This window comes from Mchenga conophoros, linkage group LG13 (assembly GCF_057382185.1).
Source record: "Mchenga conophoros isolate Kocher_MC1m ecotype Shallow Benthic linkage group LG13, M_conophoros_male_GT1.1, whole genome shotgun sequence".
NCBI lineage: Eukaryota > Metazoa > Chordata > Actinopteri > Cichliformes > Cichlidae > Mchenga > Mchenga conophoros.
In genome coordinates, this window is record NC_140538.1 from 30,071,773 (window position 1) to 30,090,904 (window position 19,132).

The window sequence follows — 19,132 nt, forward strand, 5'->3', positions numbered from 1 at the left end:
TCCAGGTAAGAATACACTTTCACCTATGATCCAATCCATTCTCTAGTATGCACCCTGGTGAAATATGGTCCAGGTGTGGATCCAGCCCACCACCAAGCTTTTCATTCCAGCTTGCGTCCTAAAATCAAACCAAAATAAAAGCATTTTTTAAAATATATCTAAAGGCAAATTGTAATGATCTGTGCTGTTATTCCAGAATGCAGTTTGTAATGTAAAAATAGTTTGTGCAGGTGAAAGCCACTAGATTTGTACATGACACTGACTCTTCTTTTCATTCTTTCTTTTCATAGACGTCTACACCATCATTTAATCAAAAAGCAGAAGAAGAATCCTTTTCAACAAAAAGTTAAGATGCCTGAAGCGACTCAAAGGCTCCCATAAAACTCAGGTCTTTGTTTTCTGTTTGTAATTTACCGTACAGCTTTGTTGCCATTATGCGTGCCATAACTGGATAATAACTTCACCTAAGCATCCATGGATCTCACTGTGCTCTTCTCTAATATCTGCACCATTGTTTTGTTTCTTTTTTTATTGTTTTTGTTTCCATCTGCTCCATGGCCAACTTAGTTATTGTGCCAAGTTATCTACAGTCTCCATGCTTCAACCTGTTCATAAACACACAAACGTCAGAATAAACTGAAATCACACAGTTGCCACTCGTGCTTGATCCCGTAAATGTTGCCATGGTTTTGAAGCCTAGCGACCTGTGTGTGTGAATGATTTACACATACACACTCACCTTTAATTCTTTCCTTTCAGCAGCCTGCAAACACTCAGGGATAAGTGCTTGACGTGCTGGTCGAACAATAGACATATTACCTCTGGCGGTGATTGCTGGTGGGAGTATTGGTGTGTTTGTGTATATATGCTGTTAGCTTGTGTGTGGACAGACAAATAAAAAAAAAAGAAAAACAGGTGGGAGGTACTACACGTTGAAAAGGAGATAACAGGACAACTTATAATTAAAATGACTGATTTTCTTCATGTAATTGTTTATCAGATAAATATTTTTAATTATTTTTTTTTCTATTTGCTGTAACCAGGACTTTAAAAACATGGTTTAAAAAATAAAACATTTGAAGATACGTTTGCCTCACAAAATGCAATGATTTCATTAACTGAAACTCAAATGTAAATGTTTCACTATTACAGTTTGTCCACACTGGTTGAAAAAGGTCCAGTTTAAGCTGCATTGATGAGCAATTATAACAAATGGTGTCGGTACTGAAAAGACAAAACCTGGAATCTGACCACATTTCTTTTCAGAGAGTTTCTTGGGTGTTTTGTTTTTCAATCTAATACACAGCAACAACATGCGAACAGCAAAGAAAATATATACAAAAACACAAAATGTTCTTATAAACACAAAGAGCAGAAAGATAAAGTAAAGAACCAGGATAGAGGACAAAAAGACAGCTACCTCCATCCATGACGATTAAGTAAAAGAATACAACTGAAACATAACACAAGCCATTATACAACTGTTCTATTTGTTTTCTGCTGTCACCTGAGGAGTGAACTATGAAGCAGCTTCAACACCCTGTAGCTGTTTGTGTTAGTTGACAGATAACATAAAGGGTGTCACACTGGAGGTCCTAAACTTTGTTTGTCTCTACTTCAGTTTGTATTCCCACTTAATCTATTGTTTGACTCCTCTTCTGCATAAAATGAACTAATCACATGATCAGAGAAACTACTGATAGAGATCTATAAAGAATATAAAGGGAAAGAAGAAGACAAGGGAGCAATTATTTGTAATGTTTCTCATGTGAAACTTTAAACCTGATTTAATAAAACATCGCATGTGGGTATGACACTGTCACATAGATTGATGTACTGTGTTAAATCTACTCTGTGGCTATGGTGTAGCCCTATGAACAAAATGTCTGCAAGCACTTGCCAATTATGTATGGAGTGGTAGTGAAACCTAAAAAATACTATGATGCAAACTGGAAATACAGCCTGGTAGATATAACCTTCAAAGTAAAAACCTTTACCACTGTAGCAACACATTTCCAAAAATGCAACTTTTACTTTGAAGGGAAACATTTACATCATTTACATCACACTTTTCACAGTTTCACTAATCAGTGAGTTTGAACAGAAGAAACCTGCTCTGCAAACTACAGGTGGCCATGGCAACCTACTAGCCACCAAAGCAGTTACAAGAACCTTTTCAGTGCAGTACTGTGTATCTCTTTGCAGTCGGTTTCAGCTTGCAACTGTCAACAACCTCCAGCAACCACTTGTCAACCTGTCAGGCAATGCAAGCATGTGTCCAACAGGTCAGCAGGCTAATGTGTTTAGTATGAGTTATCGTGATGATCTCGCCACCTTTGTGATGCTGACTTTGGACTTAGCATACCTTACTGATCCACCAGCTCATTCAATTGTGGCCAAATAACAAAGTAGAAGAAAAGAATTGAACAATGCTAATAACAGAATGCACATTAAAAACAATATACAAACAGTACATATAATATATAAAAGCTAAATTAAGTGAAACTGCATAAAACTGTACACCAAACAGGGATGTGCAGTAGAAACAAAGGGAGGATGTGAATAACTTGCATTTATCAATCAGCAGTAAACTATAACTGTAATTAACCTAAAGAGGCCTCCTTTATATTGCATAGTAAAAAAATAAATAAGTAAAATCAAAATCTATAAAAAAAAAAAAACCTCATACAACAACACTCATAACCTGCATTTTTCTCAATTACTAAGTTCTTAAGTTCAATCTATTAATATGAATGCAGAGAGTTATCAAGAGAGCAAGTCTTTATACAAAGTCATCAGAAGTTGGGACTGATCTAATTGGTGCATCTTTGTCAAATTCATTAGCAAAGAAAAAGCACAAATTCCAAGCTCATAGAAACCTGAGAGTCTGTGCGTGACAACACAGGTGAGCCATCTCACACTCAAGGCCACTGGTCTGCAACTCGAATGGAAGGATGTGGAAACTAATCCCACCATGAGTCCATTCAGATACCTGTTAACACATCTGTAAGCTTGAATTGATAAAATCCAAAAGAAAAGGTGATAAAACAATTGCTTTAAAATGGTATTCTACTCAGATAAATACATGTGAAGTTTAGTGATGGAGGTGTGTAAATAATTCTCTCTTAGTGTGTTTCATGATTTCCTCAGTGAATTATCAGCATACATTTGTGCGCCTGTTTCTCTGTGTATTTGGGACCTTGTTGTTTGTGTGTGCAGCACATGTGTGTGCGGCCTTGCTCAGGGAAGCGCACCGCCCCGCGGATGACACTCAGAATGCATTATAACCATTAATGAAAAAGTTAATGGGGCATTTTCTTACATATCAATTTACATTTGACTATCTGGGTGCACAAATGATGTCTGGGCGGTTGCGGCCAACGCCACTCCGCACCAAAACAGGGAGGTCTAATGTGTTTTTGTGGACATCAAATGTTGTGAATAATGACGCATCCACTGAATGCAAATCAGATGACACTTGATAGGCCACGATCAACAGTGCCTGCATGCAAACTTTCATGAACAGACACAATGAAAGAGAGGAAACAGAGAGAGTTGCTACTGACAAAACACGTTCCTGCTGCATTACACCTTTCACACATAGACTGTACATAAAAGATGAACATGCTACTGTGTCATTGCACCTTAGTTCTGGATTTCACATTCTGAGGTCTCAACATTCATAGATTGGATGCCGCATTTTTTTGGAGGCAAAAATGACTGAATGATTTGGACAAAGAGCAGCGTGGAGGCTAGCAATGTTGCCTCATAGCAAGAAGATCCTAGGTTGGAATCCTCCGGTCAGCTGTAGAGTTTGCATGTTCCCTCTCATGTCTGTGTGCACTCTGTCCCACAGTACAAAGATATGCTTGTTAGGTTTATTAGTGATTCCAAGGTATACGTGTAAATGAGCATGAATGATTGTTTGTCTCCCTGGTAATCTGTACAGGGTTTACTTCTGACCCTTTGACAGCTGGGATCGACTCCAACCTCTCTGCAACTATGAATTTGGATAAGCAGAAGAAAATGGATGGATAGATGCATGGCTAAAGCACTTGCTAAGGCAAGCAAGTACAGTTGGCAAGTTGCACTCATCAACGTACTGGTGCTGTGCTGTTTGTTTTACTAACTAGTAGCTATTAAACTGCTATAATTTTATTAACCAAACCTCAAGCACAGACTTTTTGGATAGTTTATTGGTACAGTTAGAAACAGAGAAAACCAGACAATTTTTCAGGTGCTCAAAAGGCACCAACAATACAAACACAGTCAAATGGTCCATTTCAGCGGCTCAAATAAGTGGAGTTGAGACCTGGCAGACAATGACAGGTTGCCTGACCAATGTCTAGAGCTTCCTGTGTCAGTGACAAGCAGCAACAATGTCCTTAACTTGCAATGAAGAGGAAACTATCCAGACATGCTGTTAAATACTGTTTTGTTCGACATTTAACATAAGAGTTTATGCATATCCTTTTGTGAGTGGAGAAAGTGCAGCTTATAGGACTTACTTTTTCAGATACTGCCTTTTGCTTTCACATATGCAAAGCAATTTTTGTTATCTTGCTTTAATGACACACTCACAAATCAAAATGTGTGTGGAACACCACTCTCTCTGACACACACACACACACACACACACACACACCAGCAAGGACTCTATGTTATGCTTCTCAAAGCATGACAGTTCTGTATTCAAATACATTATTGTCATAATTATTATTATTCTATATGGGAACATTATCTGGTTCTACATTTGGTACCCTGTAGGGTTCCCCTGTAGGGAATTGGTGAGACTGTCTCTTAGGGAACCATTTTCCCGAGATGTGGTGACATACATATGCATGTGTATCAGTGTAAAGTTAGCAATTTGACTGCAATAAGGCAATCCATTTGTTAAATCTGACATGATTATCCGGGAAGTCACAGACAGTCAACACCAAGAGGTTGAGAAATATTTCATAGTGCACGTCTATCTATTCTCTTTTTCATTTCCCCCCAAAAATGTATTTAACACAATTCAGTGAAATGCATACTGATCTTCAAGGATAGAAACAAAATTTTCATCCTACTGCGCTAGTATCAATCCATTACCAGACCAGTGTTGGTATCACTGCTATTGAAATTTGGCTCAATCCGCCCACCTCAGAGACAAACACCATTACACAGCAAAAAGAAGATGCCAAAAAACAGGCCAAACTTTAGCCAACAGAAACAATGAGACGTTTTATCCAGAACACGCATTTAGTCAATAATATGTTGGCGCATGATCTGGATTAGTTGCTATGAAAAGGTCCTGAGCCAAGGCTTAATGTGCACACTGAAATCCAAAACAGAGTTTTCAAATATTTGGTGTGTTGGATGCTGTTGGGTCTGTGTTTCCACAAACCCCGCTAATTTTAAGAGACTTATTCATCGTGAAGAAAACAAGACAGTCAATCGATCCATTACTTGCGCAAGGGAGGCCTCTCATCTGTGTCCAGCACGACAAATGACCACGATGGTGGCCTCCTCTCGCTGCCTTTTATTGACAAACTTCAAACAATAGTTTACTAAACACCTCCCCTTGCAACCCCCTTTGGTTACAAAGACAAGGACTGTATGTAAATGTATATGTGTGAACTTCTGTAAGAGTGTGTGTGTGTCAGACCTCCTGCTGACCAAAGGGTCGTAAACGCAGGAAGCTTACATCAAAAGAAGCAGATCTTCCAGATAGGATATATCTGCAATAAAACATTACAGCCCCAACCAGAACCTCGAGAATCTGGGGGGAAGGACAGTGGAATTTCTTTGATCAGAGTTAAAACACTGTACAAATGGTAAACATAAAAATGACAAACATTTAACAATTTAACTCTAACAAATGCTGTGAGCACATGGGCTGTAATGTACACCGTGACCTTCTAAAAAATTAGGATGCTCAGTCATCCAGGTAAGGAAATCCCAGCTTAAATATGATGTGCCCACATAAATAGTGCTAATAAAAAAAATGCAATGGCTCAAGAATGACCACTAATTATTATGTTTCTATTAAATTAAAAAATAATCTCAACAATCAGACAACCCGTATGGGTGAGGACTTGGCAACAGTGGGAAGAAAAAACTCCCTTTTGAAAGATGGAACCCTAACCAGGCTCAGGCAGGGAGTTTATGCATTTATACCTTATGCATACTAATACCTACTAATACTTAATAGTGTGAAAAAACACTTTCACTGTCACCATATTGTCATTTTAAAACGAGACATCATGAGTGAGGTGTAATTGTTGCTGAGAAACCAAGGGACGCCGTACCCTCATTTTATCACATATTATGCTACAATGTAGCACAATTGCTACATTGTAGCTACAATGTAGCACAATTGCTACATTGTAGCTACATTGTAGCACAATTGAGCACAATTGTGCTACAATGTAACGCAATATATGATAAAACCATGGACACTTTATGACTAATTTATTCAAGTCACAACGCTGAGGTCTGTTTTTTCCACTGGAGTCAGATTTCTTGTTTTCAACCAGATGAGTCGCCCCTGACCACATCATAGTTATTACAACCTTTTAAAAAGACTTTCAGGAGGATAACTGCAAAAAAGACACAAGTCACTAGAGTTTGGTAATGTAAGTAGATTTCTTATGTGAATCCAATTCTATTTCTAATTAGAATTTATGTCTGTTGGTAAATGGGTGAATGTTTCAGTAATGATAAAATCTGGCACTCTGGTTATTGTTGGAACCAACTGTCGCTATATCTTTCTCCCAGGTTAAAAACTGTTGTTCCAGCTTGGACTGGAAGGGTTTGTGGTGGGAATAAGAATTAGACACTCCAAGTCCGAGGCCATAGTTCTCAACAAGAAAAGTGTGGAGTTCCCACTCTGGGTCAGGGAAGAGTTCCCGCTCCAAGTAGAGAAATTTAAAGAGTTTATGATTCTGTTCACGAGTGGGGGAAGAAGGACATTGACAGACAGAGGTGGCTGGGAACAAACTGCAACAGACTGCACAGAAAAAAAATATTTATTGATATTTGTTGAGCTGTTGCATTGAAAAGGACCTGCCACAACATATTACTCCATTTATGCTCGCGCCTCTTCTATAGCTAGTGCTGAAGTATCGCAACTTATGGAAATATGTAGAGAAATGCTGTGTCTTATAGTTCCGGCCCACTTTAACTCTTGAATATAGCGCCATCGGTGTTGCATAAATTACATAGTTTTGCCTGTTTCATCTCTTTGTGTACAATAAGGTCTGGTAATATGCTAGGATTGTCTTTTATGTGTTGTTATTTCCTCCATTTATACTCAGATCAGTGAAATGTTTGAAGGCATGAAGAGATGTGAAGTATAATCTTCCCTCAAATACATTAAACCTTGATTAAGAAGCCTATTTTGAAATATATAAGGGGTAAAAAGTACAGATATCTGTGAAAAAGAAGTCAGAAGTGCAGACACCTAAAAAATTCTGTACTGTAAAAAAAGTATTTTTACATCAATACTTCCCATTTCTGTTTTTCTTTTTCAGTTTTGTAGAAATATGTGAAAGCATAAACAGTGAACTGTTTCTGTTTTGTAATTTGTGGCGTACTATAATATGCAAAAACAGGTACTTCCACTGTTAACGCCGGGAGGTCGGGAAAAGAGGCAGAAAGAGAGAAAGTTTACTGATGTTTTCCAGGTTTCACAGTTGTCTAAGTTGATTTAATTGCCCAATAGCTTTGAGAAATTCTACCCATTTCATATCTCACATTTCTGTTGTCATTTTCATTACCTTGTATTGCTACTTATTCCCCTAAAATGGGCATCACACCTGATACTTTACATAAACAATTGCAAATGAAAAGCCACCCTGCAGTTTCCCTTTTTCCTCCCACCACTCCCCTCCCTCACACTCCTTCCAGGCTCACCTCTCTGTTATTATCCCATTCCATCACTTGCTGCACCCCCCAACACACACACACACACGCACACACATACACACACACCCATCTACGTTACTTGCAAGTGGGTGAGAGCAATGGGCAATAACCCAGCACGCTGCTTTTCGACTTAGCGCTACCTGCTATGCTAATATCATTAATCAATAGAGCCCAGATTGTCTTTGCTGCGATTCGGAAGATCTAAGGGTCCCAGCGGTGCACAAGTACCTTTTCATTTTTTTTTCTTTTCTCAACCCCCCTTCTTCTCACTCTCTCTTTCTTTTACCTAAAAATGAAAAGAAAAAAAAAATACAAAGCTCATTTGCTAAGGCCCCCAAGATGGCTGACTTAATGACGGCCACAGAAGTTTTTCCAACAAATTTCATGGGGCATGATCCAAAGATAATAGCTTTTCAGCCCCAATGACAATCCAATTACCGTGCCAATCAAAGCCCACGGCATGCTGTCTAATTACGATCAAATCTGGCTGTCAGCTCAAATACTAAAACAGCAGCTTTAAGTTCAACAAATCACAGTTTAGAGACGGAGCCCAGTTTGTTCATCCATGATCGGGTAAAAGTAGGGTTTAACTTTGTTTGACAAAAAAAAAGAGATTGTCTTGTTTTGTGTGAGTGCACTGATGTGATATTTGACACAGCACACTCAGTAATGATTCTGAATAACATTTTTAATAGACTTCATTATTCATTCATTGCAGGGCATGTGAGGTAAAGAGGTTTTTTTTTTCAAAAGCAATGGATTAAAAAGAGTGATGTTTATTTTGTCTCTCTCTCTTTTACACACACATGCACGCGCTCAAACACAGATATGTAACATGCAAAAAATAGACATATAACAGTCGTTCACACTTTCTAACAAACAAAAAGGCAGCATCAATAACACAAATGATTAAACATTCATGGCCTTTTCAGTGGAACATCTGCTGTGTATGGGGCTCTAGCCTCGGGGACTGGGCGAATCAAGAGGATTTCTCCCCGAGAAGTGAAAGAAAGCAATAAGATGGGGGGTGGCAGCAGGAGATTTAAATGCACGCACACACATTTTCACACATACACAAACACGGACACAATATTGCCTGCATGTGAGCACAAATAGTGCCACACATATGCAGAATTAGGAGAAGACAGTGCAGGCTGTGACTCTGACAAGCAGCGTTTGCGGTGGCTAACCTGAACAGCACAGACACACAGGCCACTGCACTACCTTAATCAGAGTTGACGAAAATCTCCTTTTACATTTTACCCTAACTTGCACCAACTTTACTCTTCACTTTCATGTTTTCTTTGGAATTTGAAGCATTTACGACACAGGAATTCACAATGAACTTGACTAATTTTCTACCAATGTGAACTTGGTGTACGTGGGAATTACATACATATTTTTTAAAAGTTGAACTGTTGCAATGATTGTATTGCTAACAGTTTAATATCTGATGAACTGAGAGGATCAACATAATGAAACTATGTAAAGGTACAATTAAAAACATCTTTAAATTTCAGACACATAAAAATGTATTATTGTGTGTCTGAAATGCATGTATGACATCAGAATACAACCTCAGGAGAGCCAGAAACTCTGAGTATGAAAACAGTCACCATTGTATATTTATTTATTGTTTATGATATATTAAGTATATTCTTAGTTAGCTGATGGAAAAGGTGGTTTTGATTCATTTATGTTAGTGTAAACTGTATTAATTGTGAATACTATGTGTTCATTTGGTTGACCAATAATTTTCATCAAAGTTTTTGCCAGCAACCATTTTTTTCTGACAAATGTACAAGTGTAAAAACTGATGAAATATATTGATATATTGAGACACAAGACCCAATCAGAACTAAGGTATGTAAAATGGAGGGACAAGTTTGGAAGTGATCCAATCAGAGTTTAGATTCATACATTTGATCTGCCCACGCGCCAGAGTTGAGCTAACTCACATCATCTTCTCAAGAAAACGCAACAAAATGTCAACACTTTGGAGGAAGAAAGTAGACTTATGGACACATTTTACATATAATATCAAGGACAATTTGATGCTTTGTAAACCATGTGGAGCCGCTTCCATGGGTTTTTACCCATGAAAGCGGCTAAAGGAACTAAAGGACTAAAGGAAACTAAAGGAACTCAAAGAACTTAGATGCCTAAATTTTTTGTTAAAAACAAAATTAAGTTTTAGTTATTTAAAAATGTAATGTAGTGTAATTTAGCTGCAAATGTAATTGCAATGGAAGTTTGGGTATTTTGTGCAAAAGGAACTAAAATTCACAGTTTTTTTTGTCAAGGTCACTGCTGTTCCTCCTGATTTTCTCTTGTGTATTACCAGAAGGTGGCTGTAGCCAAGCCTACAAAATCATAGTTTCATGGTTATAGCAAAAATAGAAATGCCATAAATGCCATTACTAGGAAGCTACAACACGCACCTACAGTATTCTGGCACTTCTCTATGTTTTAAGCCATAGAGCTTGACTATAAAGCACTTAAATCTGGAACATTTCCACATTTGTCTCAAGTTAAAGTATGACTTAAATGAGAAAACAACTCACTTCAATCCATAAAAAAAGAAAATGTCAGCACTCTGAGAGTTGGTAGCTTCTGACTTTAGTCCTACTAAAAATGCAGTCGGATAAACACAAAAGCTGCTCTTTATGACAAAATCTCCTCAGCAGTGCTGCAATAATTCCAAGATGAGTTACGCACTTCTGTAAAAGAATGCAGTGATGGGGTTTTTGGCATATTTTATATGTTTGAAGGTGAAAAGTGAACGTTTTATTCTAACCTGTTATTTGTTGTATATTTTGTAGAACAAATACCACCTATCTAGCCCTTGAGTTCTAAGCTTTATCACAGTAAAAGCTCTTTACAGCAAAAAAAAAAAAACCTCTGGCAACCTGAAAAGGAGATTTCAAGGATCCGACATGGCTCCCTTATAATTCTCTCCTCAGACATGTGAAGTGTATGGAGGTCATACTTGTGGCTGAAAAACATGACTGAATGTGGTTTATTCAACCACTTATCCAAAGGCAGAGTAACATTACAGGACTGCATACGCCATTCCCTTTGACTGCATTGTGTTTTTCGTGCTACATTAACACCATGCAAATGAGCACATAGAGCTAACCTTTTCTGAGTTAGAGGCACCCAGTGACACAGCAGAACAGCCCAGTGAATTATTTCAATTCATAAACTTGCTCATGTCCAGATTTCATTAGAGGCACATTAGCTGCAGTTTATGCTTTATGTTTATTACAGGCCTGACATGATCTATAAATAACAAGTTAAGCGGGTGCGGACACTGGGGACGGCTGTGGCATAATGCTAAAGGGATCTATCACTACAGCTGACAATTGCTAATAGCCAGCCCTCTGGGTCAATCACTACAAATTACAGTAGCTCAATTACATGCCATCATTTCTGGGCATCCAGCAAGCGAGGTGTATGGCATAACACCCTGGGATAACCACAATGAGAGCATTTATGAAGCAGGGTAAATATCGGGGCAGGTATAATTCCACTCAGGAGTGTGATCTGTTAAAAACAACTTAATATTTTGGCTGGTAGTAGAACTTTTTTTTTTCAAAGGCTTAGCTACTCTTCCATGTGCTTTCTATTATCACCACACATAAACATGGTCACTTCTTTAACAATAAGTCAGGGTCAGAAGTTTTACATTTCCACCAACATTTTTGGGATTGGGCAGGGGTATAAATTAAAAAATAAAACAGAATTCCTTCACAAATAAATTTGTGAAGTTTTATTCCTATGTTTGAAAAAGAAGAGAGAGAAAAAGTAGATTCTTCTGCCTTTCCTAAATATTTAAATTCACAACATTATGATCAGGTTGGAGAGATATGCTGTATGAAACCTGTATGGAACCTCTGAGAGAGTCACTTTGCTATTGTGTTGGATGATAATGCGAAAATCTGCAGATTTTAAATCAAAAGCCAGTTTGTGCAGGAATATTTTCCCCCATTAAAATAAACCAATCAAAGCACCAGCTGTGAAACACGGTGGTGGTTTGAGATACTGTCACCTTTTAGCCATTTATTTTCTATTGAATTGTGCCTCATTTTAAGGAGAATGGGACGTACGCAGCGGTTGTAACCTAGCTGTGTTTTTGTGTATTGTTGCCAAAATCAAAAGTTTAAAGATTTGTATTTGATGAATTTGTTTCATTAAATCTGATTCCTGGAAAAACGTGCCTATGGTATGAGTTTTCCCAGTTGTTTCTAGAATGTGCTGATTGTAAGCAGTTTGAGGGTCTTTTCGTTCCCTTAACAACATTTTTAAAGGTTTTTCCTATGTTAACATATTAATTTTTTCTTTTGAAAATGTTTTTAGTACTAATTATTATTTGCTGTTTCCTGACTATATATGCAGGCACTGTAGCTCCTCTTATGATTCATTGTGTGTCAGATGAAGACCATATTGGCTGTACTGTTAGGGGCCCAACTCATATGGCGTAGAGCAGCTTCAAGTTAAAGACTAGTTATTTTCTTTGGTTTGATTCTTTTTCTTAGATTTGGTTTTTCATCAGTTTTCACCAAATTGATCTTCACTGTAAATATTGCATACTGGGCCACTGTTGTAAAAGAAAAGGGGAAAAATAGATTGTTCTACAGTTTAAACACTTCCAGTGTTTTTCATTTCTGCCTTCACTGCTCGGTCATCCCTCACCGGCTCTTTCAGCAGAGACGCAAATCACAGAGGAAAGGCATAAAAAAGAAAGAAATGGAGGGCTACATAATGGAAAATCAAAAGAAAGCGCACTTGTATTTGGATTCATTTATGAGGGCTTTAAGCATTCAGTCTGGTCAAATAAAATTTACTCAATTGGTATACATTCAGTTTATACCAAGAATATTTTCCTCAATGAAGAATCATTTGAATTTTATTGATTCCTATTGCACTTTAGTCAAAATTACTCCTTCATTAGAGCAAAGTACATGAATGTTGCATGAAAGAGTAGCCTAAAACTTTTATCAATATCAGAGAATGGCAGAGAGTAAGCCAGAGCCTTCCCACTCAATGATCTTCATCTAAATATCACAGCCTACCTTAATGTTGTTGTTGACCATGTCCATCTCTTTGTGACGACAGTGTGCCATCCTTTGATGGTTGTCTCCAACAGGATAATGTCCCATGTCAAAAAGCTCAAATTATCTCAAGCTGATTTCTTGAACATCACAATGAGCTTACTGTACTCAAGTAGCCTCCATAGTCACTGCAACTCAATCCAATCGAACATCTTTGGGTAAGGATGTAACCAGAGATCCACATCATGAGTGTGCACAACTGTGTCATCCATTCATATCAGTATGAATGAAAATCTTTGAGGAATGTTTCCAGCACCTTGTTGAATCCATTCTGCAAAGAAATAAGGCACTTCTGAAGGCAAAGGGGGTCCGACCTGGTAACAGCAAGGTGTACCTACTGTAATTAAGTGTCTGGTGTCCACATAGAAATAAAGACATCTCGTGTTTGTGCAAAGCTAAATCTAAGCTGGACCGTAAACTCTGACTCTGCTTTGTGAAAGTCTCATTAAGAGAAACTGGTGTATGCTGTATGCTAACAGAAAACCTTTGATTCAGTGAGGTGATTGACAGATGTTCTATCAAAATCATCGTCGAATGGAAGTTTCATGAGATGCACATTTCCTTGAACATGCAGTAGAACAGCATCACTTTCTGTATGTTATCACTTTGATATTAAGGAATATAGAACACTCGCGATACGAGTCAATTTGCCCTGGAAAAAACTCATTACCTTCCTTCAAGCCTCAGTATAGCCTTAAATGTCTCATTGGGTATTTTTGCAATGTTCCCTGGGATGAAAGAACCCACAGATAAACAACCAAATCCCCCATTCAGCAACATTTGGCTACTAGCTTACGGTAATTTTATGCCGAGCTTATAATAAATGATATTTATCATTACACTTTGATACCATAAAGCAGCAGAATGTCATGGATTGGGATTGTCACATAAATCACTCTTCTATATTTTGACACATGATGTGTATAATGTGCAGATTATGAGCTTTCCATTTTCGCTTCCTCTGTGTCTTTGCCATCCGACAGAACAAACACCTTTAATAAAGTCACAATCACAAAAGTGAGGGGGCCAAATCCACTCCCACACACAAACATATAAACCATCCCTAAACACACAGCCACACATGTATGCACACAGTCACTGGTGCTATTGTCATTGGAACCACATATAGAGTCAGCTTATGTGTGAACATGAGTAATCACTGGGCAAGCAACAGATATACACACCTTTAAAACACACACACGCACAGCAACAAAAGGCTTGCATTGATGTGATTAACACTGTTTGCTTGAAAATGTGGCCAAGAATGAGCAGCTTCACCTCTCCACCTCCTGCCAAGGCTTCTAAAATACTCTAAAAATGACTTTAATCACAAACACCAGTGGAATGTCAGCGAAAGATTTCTGAGAGGTTAAATCGCTCTGAAGGCTGATATCAGAGCCAAAACAATAACCTTTAACTGAGTACGTGGCAAACTTGCCTGGCAAAAAAAAAATTGTTTAAATGAATACAATGTCTTTGATGTTGGTGTTGTGGACCACAGATAACTGTGCCTCCTGACATTCGACTGGTATGGCTAGTTTAAGAAAATGAATGGATAAAATAAGTAGAATTCCTCTTAACTAAGCTGAATGTTCAGCGGCTTCAGAGGGATAAATAGATAGATTAACACATGATATCGCTGAGATTCAGCAAAACTATCTGGATGTGTTCATACTCAGGCTATAGGTCAGATAACTACTCCGTCCTGCCACTAGGTTTCACCAAAACATAGACCAAACAAACCTGCAGAAGTTCTGGACATTTTCATACATCAGTTTGAACTCATTAGCGACATAAAAAGTTTTGCATCATTGCTGGGTGTTATCATTTACAGGTTTTTCCCCAATGAAACCTCCATGAAACATCTTAGTGTTTCTTCTTTTTCTTGTTTTGAAGCATCAGGACAAGCTCATCATCTCCTGATGTCGTTTTTTTGAGGACAAATTCTTTTACAAAATCGCAACATTTCTAGTGTGTATATACTAATGCTGTCAGTGTTAATCTCGTTAAAATGACGTTAACGCCATAACTCTATTAACGCGGCAAATCTCCGTTAGCGAGTTATCGCGGATCGCCCCGTACGTGGGGCTGGATGGCGCTAACGCGTTAACGAGCTAACCACGCTAACGCGTTCAAAGTGTAAGTTTGCATCTGAAAGATTAAGAATTTTGTGTTATTTTTTCACATAGTGCTGGGTGTGTACTCTGCACAATCATTTGTGACTGGTAGTTGAATTGGACTGTAATGTCTACTCAGTGGGGAACTTTCAATACAGTTTAGTGTGAATTGGTTATATTTTTGTTCTTTAAAAAGTTCTTCAGCAATTTCAGTTTGTGCACTGAACTACAAAGGAGGCTGTCAGTATGCAGTTTAAAACAGTTTTGTTGGAATAAATTGGCTATAGTAAAGTTATTCTTTGCACAAGTGTTGTGGGAGTTTTGACTCTTCTAACCAAACATTAGAGAATACCTACATTAGAAAGACCGCATTTGAGGACTACACATCTTACCAACCATTTGTTGCTTCTCCAGATGCTAATTTAGAGATGAACTGGTAGAGCTTTGTCATGCAAAATACATGGAATGCTCCGTCGAGAAACTGAGTTGTTGTCTATCTCTCTCTAGCAGTGTGCCTGCTAAATTGTTAAGCAGGCATTTTCAGTAAGTTTAGTTCAACCTAGAAGTTTAGATCAACTTAAACTTACTGGGGGGGCTGATAAGTTACGTAGAATTAATGATATGACAAAATGTCAAAGTGGAACATGATGAACCCACAGAAATGGTCTGAAACTTCCAGAGAGCAAGATGTAAAATGTTCCCAAGCTTGAGGGAAATGTGTAAAAACTGGATTGAATCAGGATGACAGATAAAGAGAGGGGGGAGAGATAGGAAGGGGTGACAGAAAGGTCAGAGATAAGCCAAGGTTTAAACTAACAGGGATTAATAACTCCGATGGAGATCTGTTTGAAATCGTTTTAGCCACCTCACCTCAGTACCTCCCCAACAACACTTCAACGTGATTGCTTCCTGCTAAATTTAAATAGCATTGACATGTTTACCTGCAAGCTTTTACAGCTCTGTACAGCGCGTATCTTGTCCTCCGTTAACATGAGGAAAGTAACCTATCAGGCTGCATTTGATGAAACTTGATGAAGATTTGAATACCAATGAACCCTTAAAGTTTGCTGCACATAGGCTTTGCTCTTGGCCAATGAGTATTATATTGTCTATAGTGCTATACAGAAATGTGTTAAAGACTGGAGGCCTCATGCTCAATAAGTCCACAAACAGCCGAATTAGAAATGTAATGAAAAAACCTAAATTCATGAGAAATATACATTGTCTGACAACAAATAAGACCAGGAAATTTTTAGCCCGTATTGGATCATTGTGACATGCAAGAGCTGCAAAACCTCTGTAGGACTGACACTTAAAGCTTGTATGTCTTCAAATTAAACAAAAAAAAAACATCTCATAGGAGACAATAGCTTCAAAGGGCTGCATTTGTGTGTTATGTGTGTAGGTGGCAACTAACGGTAGCTATACCCCAGGGAACAGCAGGCCCTCAGGGTGCATGAACAGCTGGCCACTAAACCCAATCAGGAGCAGAAAGATGAGAAGACAGCCATTAGGAAAAATGACAATTTGTGGAAATGTGCAGGCTTGTCATGTCACATAGAGAAAGGCAACACTGAAATCATTCTTTGCTAACCCCAAGTGTAGGATAAATATATCCGATACTACAAATCTGCTTACATAGACTGGTATTTACATAGTACCTCTTAACTTACTTTTTACTGTACAATATAAAGCGCCTTGAGGTGAATTCTGTTGTGATTTGGCGCTATATGAATAAATAAAATTGAAATTGAATTGAACTTACTTGTCTTCTAAAGACACAAACACACATCTTTTTAAGCACTGGGAGCAATTTGGAGGTTTAATATCTTGGTCAAGGAAACTTCAACACCAGTTTTAATTTGAACAGAAAATTTTGATTTAGTTGTTGTCATAATTTAAGCATCTAATTTCTTTTATTCATCGAAATATGATTAGATTATAGTAGACTAAATCTAAAGTTGATTCGGCTGGCTAAAATATAAAGTTAAAAAAAAAAACTTTACTTGTCAAAGTTGCTCCACACAGTTACAGAGCATCCCTTTTTCCTTGTTGTGAAACGTGTCCGTATTTCTACTCTTTGCCTTCTCCAAATACTTAATATTTTGTTGCTTTTTCATAAAAAATATTTCTCTAGAAAATTTTCATCTCATTTTTAATTGTTGGCGAAATGCATTTCATCAGGTTTTTTGCCTTCGTTCATTAGTTTTGTCTTGTTTTGATCAGGATAAAAATGGTTGTTGATGAAAATCATTGGTCAATGAAATTAACACAAGGAGTGAATGTGACAGAGCTAGCTCCTGTGCTAGCTACAATGCCACTGTGATGATTTCAAATATGCATGTGACCATAGATAGTCAATACTTTCCTGGTCTTTTGACACGACAAGGTCATGTCTTAAAATTGTAGATGTTAAGTACCTATGGGCTAATTGTTTTTGCAACTCAGCAAAGCACAAAAATACATGATTCTTAATTTCAACATTTTTTATTTTATTTATCTTTTCTACCAACAAAATTGTGATGTATATAAACATAATACATATCTATCAGGATGTGATAAAATACAAACATATCATTACAAGAAATATGTTTGTGTGATTCTGGGTGTGATTTCTGTGCTCTATAGCAGTGCGTGAACAATAAAAGAAGTGGCTAATGTTTTTTTTTTACGTGTTGGGCCTTTATACTGTCTTAAGAACTGCTTCGTGGGGAAAAAAAACTCCGCATTGGAAAAAAAAAGCAGCATTGAAATTGGTTTTAAAGTCTGGTTTATTATTTCCGACATTTAGTTTTGTCCCTTAACCTAAATTAGCCAATCACAACCCAAGCCTAAATGTGAATGCATCACTCTTTTTGGCACAGATGAGTTAATCTATTGGACTGAGAAGCTGCAAGAGATAGCAGAAAGCTGCTTAAGGCATTTCAGCAGCAATTATATGGACATTTACCATGTCTAAGCATATGATAATACCACCAAAGCAGCACTGGTGTATAGTGTTTCTTCACTGCATCTACCATTACAATTACATTGTGTGTTATTGCATTATCTGTTGTTTGTTGATGTGAATAAAGTGGGATGAGACGTTGCTCTGTGACTACCAACACTACCTGTTAAATTGCTTGAGAGTATCAATAAAACTGATGTGACTCAAATTTTATTGTATTCGGTAGTATGGGATAATAGCTTTACTGGTGAGCTGGGGATTTTCTCGACAACAACAACAACAAGCACCTCAATTCATTCTGCTCCATTCTTTGGCATGATTGTGCGAGGGATCCACGAGGGAATACAGGGTTCCTCTTTCATATACTTCTCAATATTTCAGACTAACGTCCATATGCCTCCGTTTAACAAGATCTTCCCTCTCACTTTGATCAGGAAAGAAGGGGGTGGGGGGGATTGATGTAATTAAATATGCATTAAGGCATGGCTGAATTTGGGACTGATTAAAAGTGCAACTGTTTTTTTCCTCCCCGAAAGAGTTTAATGTCTTCTTTGGAAACTTTAATCATCACTTTCTTCAGTCTTTGGACTACATTAAGTGCTACATTTATATTTTCATCTGACCCTGTTGTGCTTATAGTCACTTACTGGGATGCACACAGGTATCGAGATGAAAGAAAATATTTAAACACAACTTTGATCATTTAATCTTGACTGTATGACATGCATATTATTGAAGGCCTGTCTAGTCTCAAGGTTAGACGACAGGACAGTTTGGTTAATGTTCAGTTCTCTTTTTATATATACAATTTTCACCTGTTTGGAGCACACAAATGCTATAACCATTGAGAGAGAAAAAACCTTCTAGTTTCTGAAAATTTCACTATTTAGCATGTGACTAAAATATAACCCAATCATAACCCTGAGTTGGTCACTGCTGACCAGGTGGAAATATTGTAGCACCTGGAAATCTTTCTTATGTTTCTGATTCAGAGGTGTGGTCTAAGGTCTGTCAGTGCACTCTGAAGTCACTGGGTGTGGTGTGGT

General features: G+C 37.7%; 1 long non-coding RNA gene across 1 annotated transcript in view; it reads right to left on the reverse strand.

The window, feature by feature from the left end:
* LOC146561511 (uncharacterized) overlaps window positions 1–19,132 on the reverse strand; it is a 512,369-nt gene that overhangs the window by 385,683 nt on the left and 107,554 nt on the right. The gene's annotated exons all lie outside the window — the stretch shown is intronic.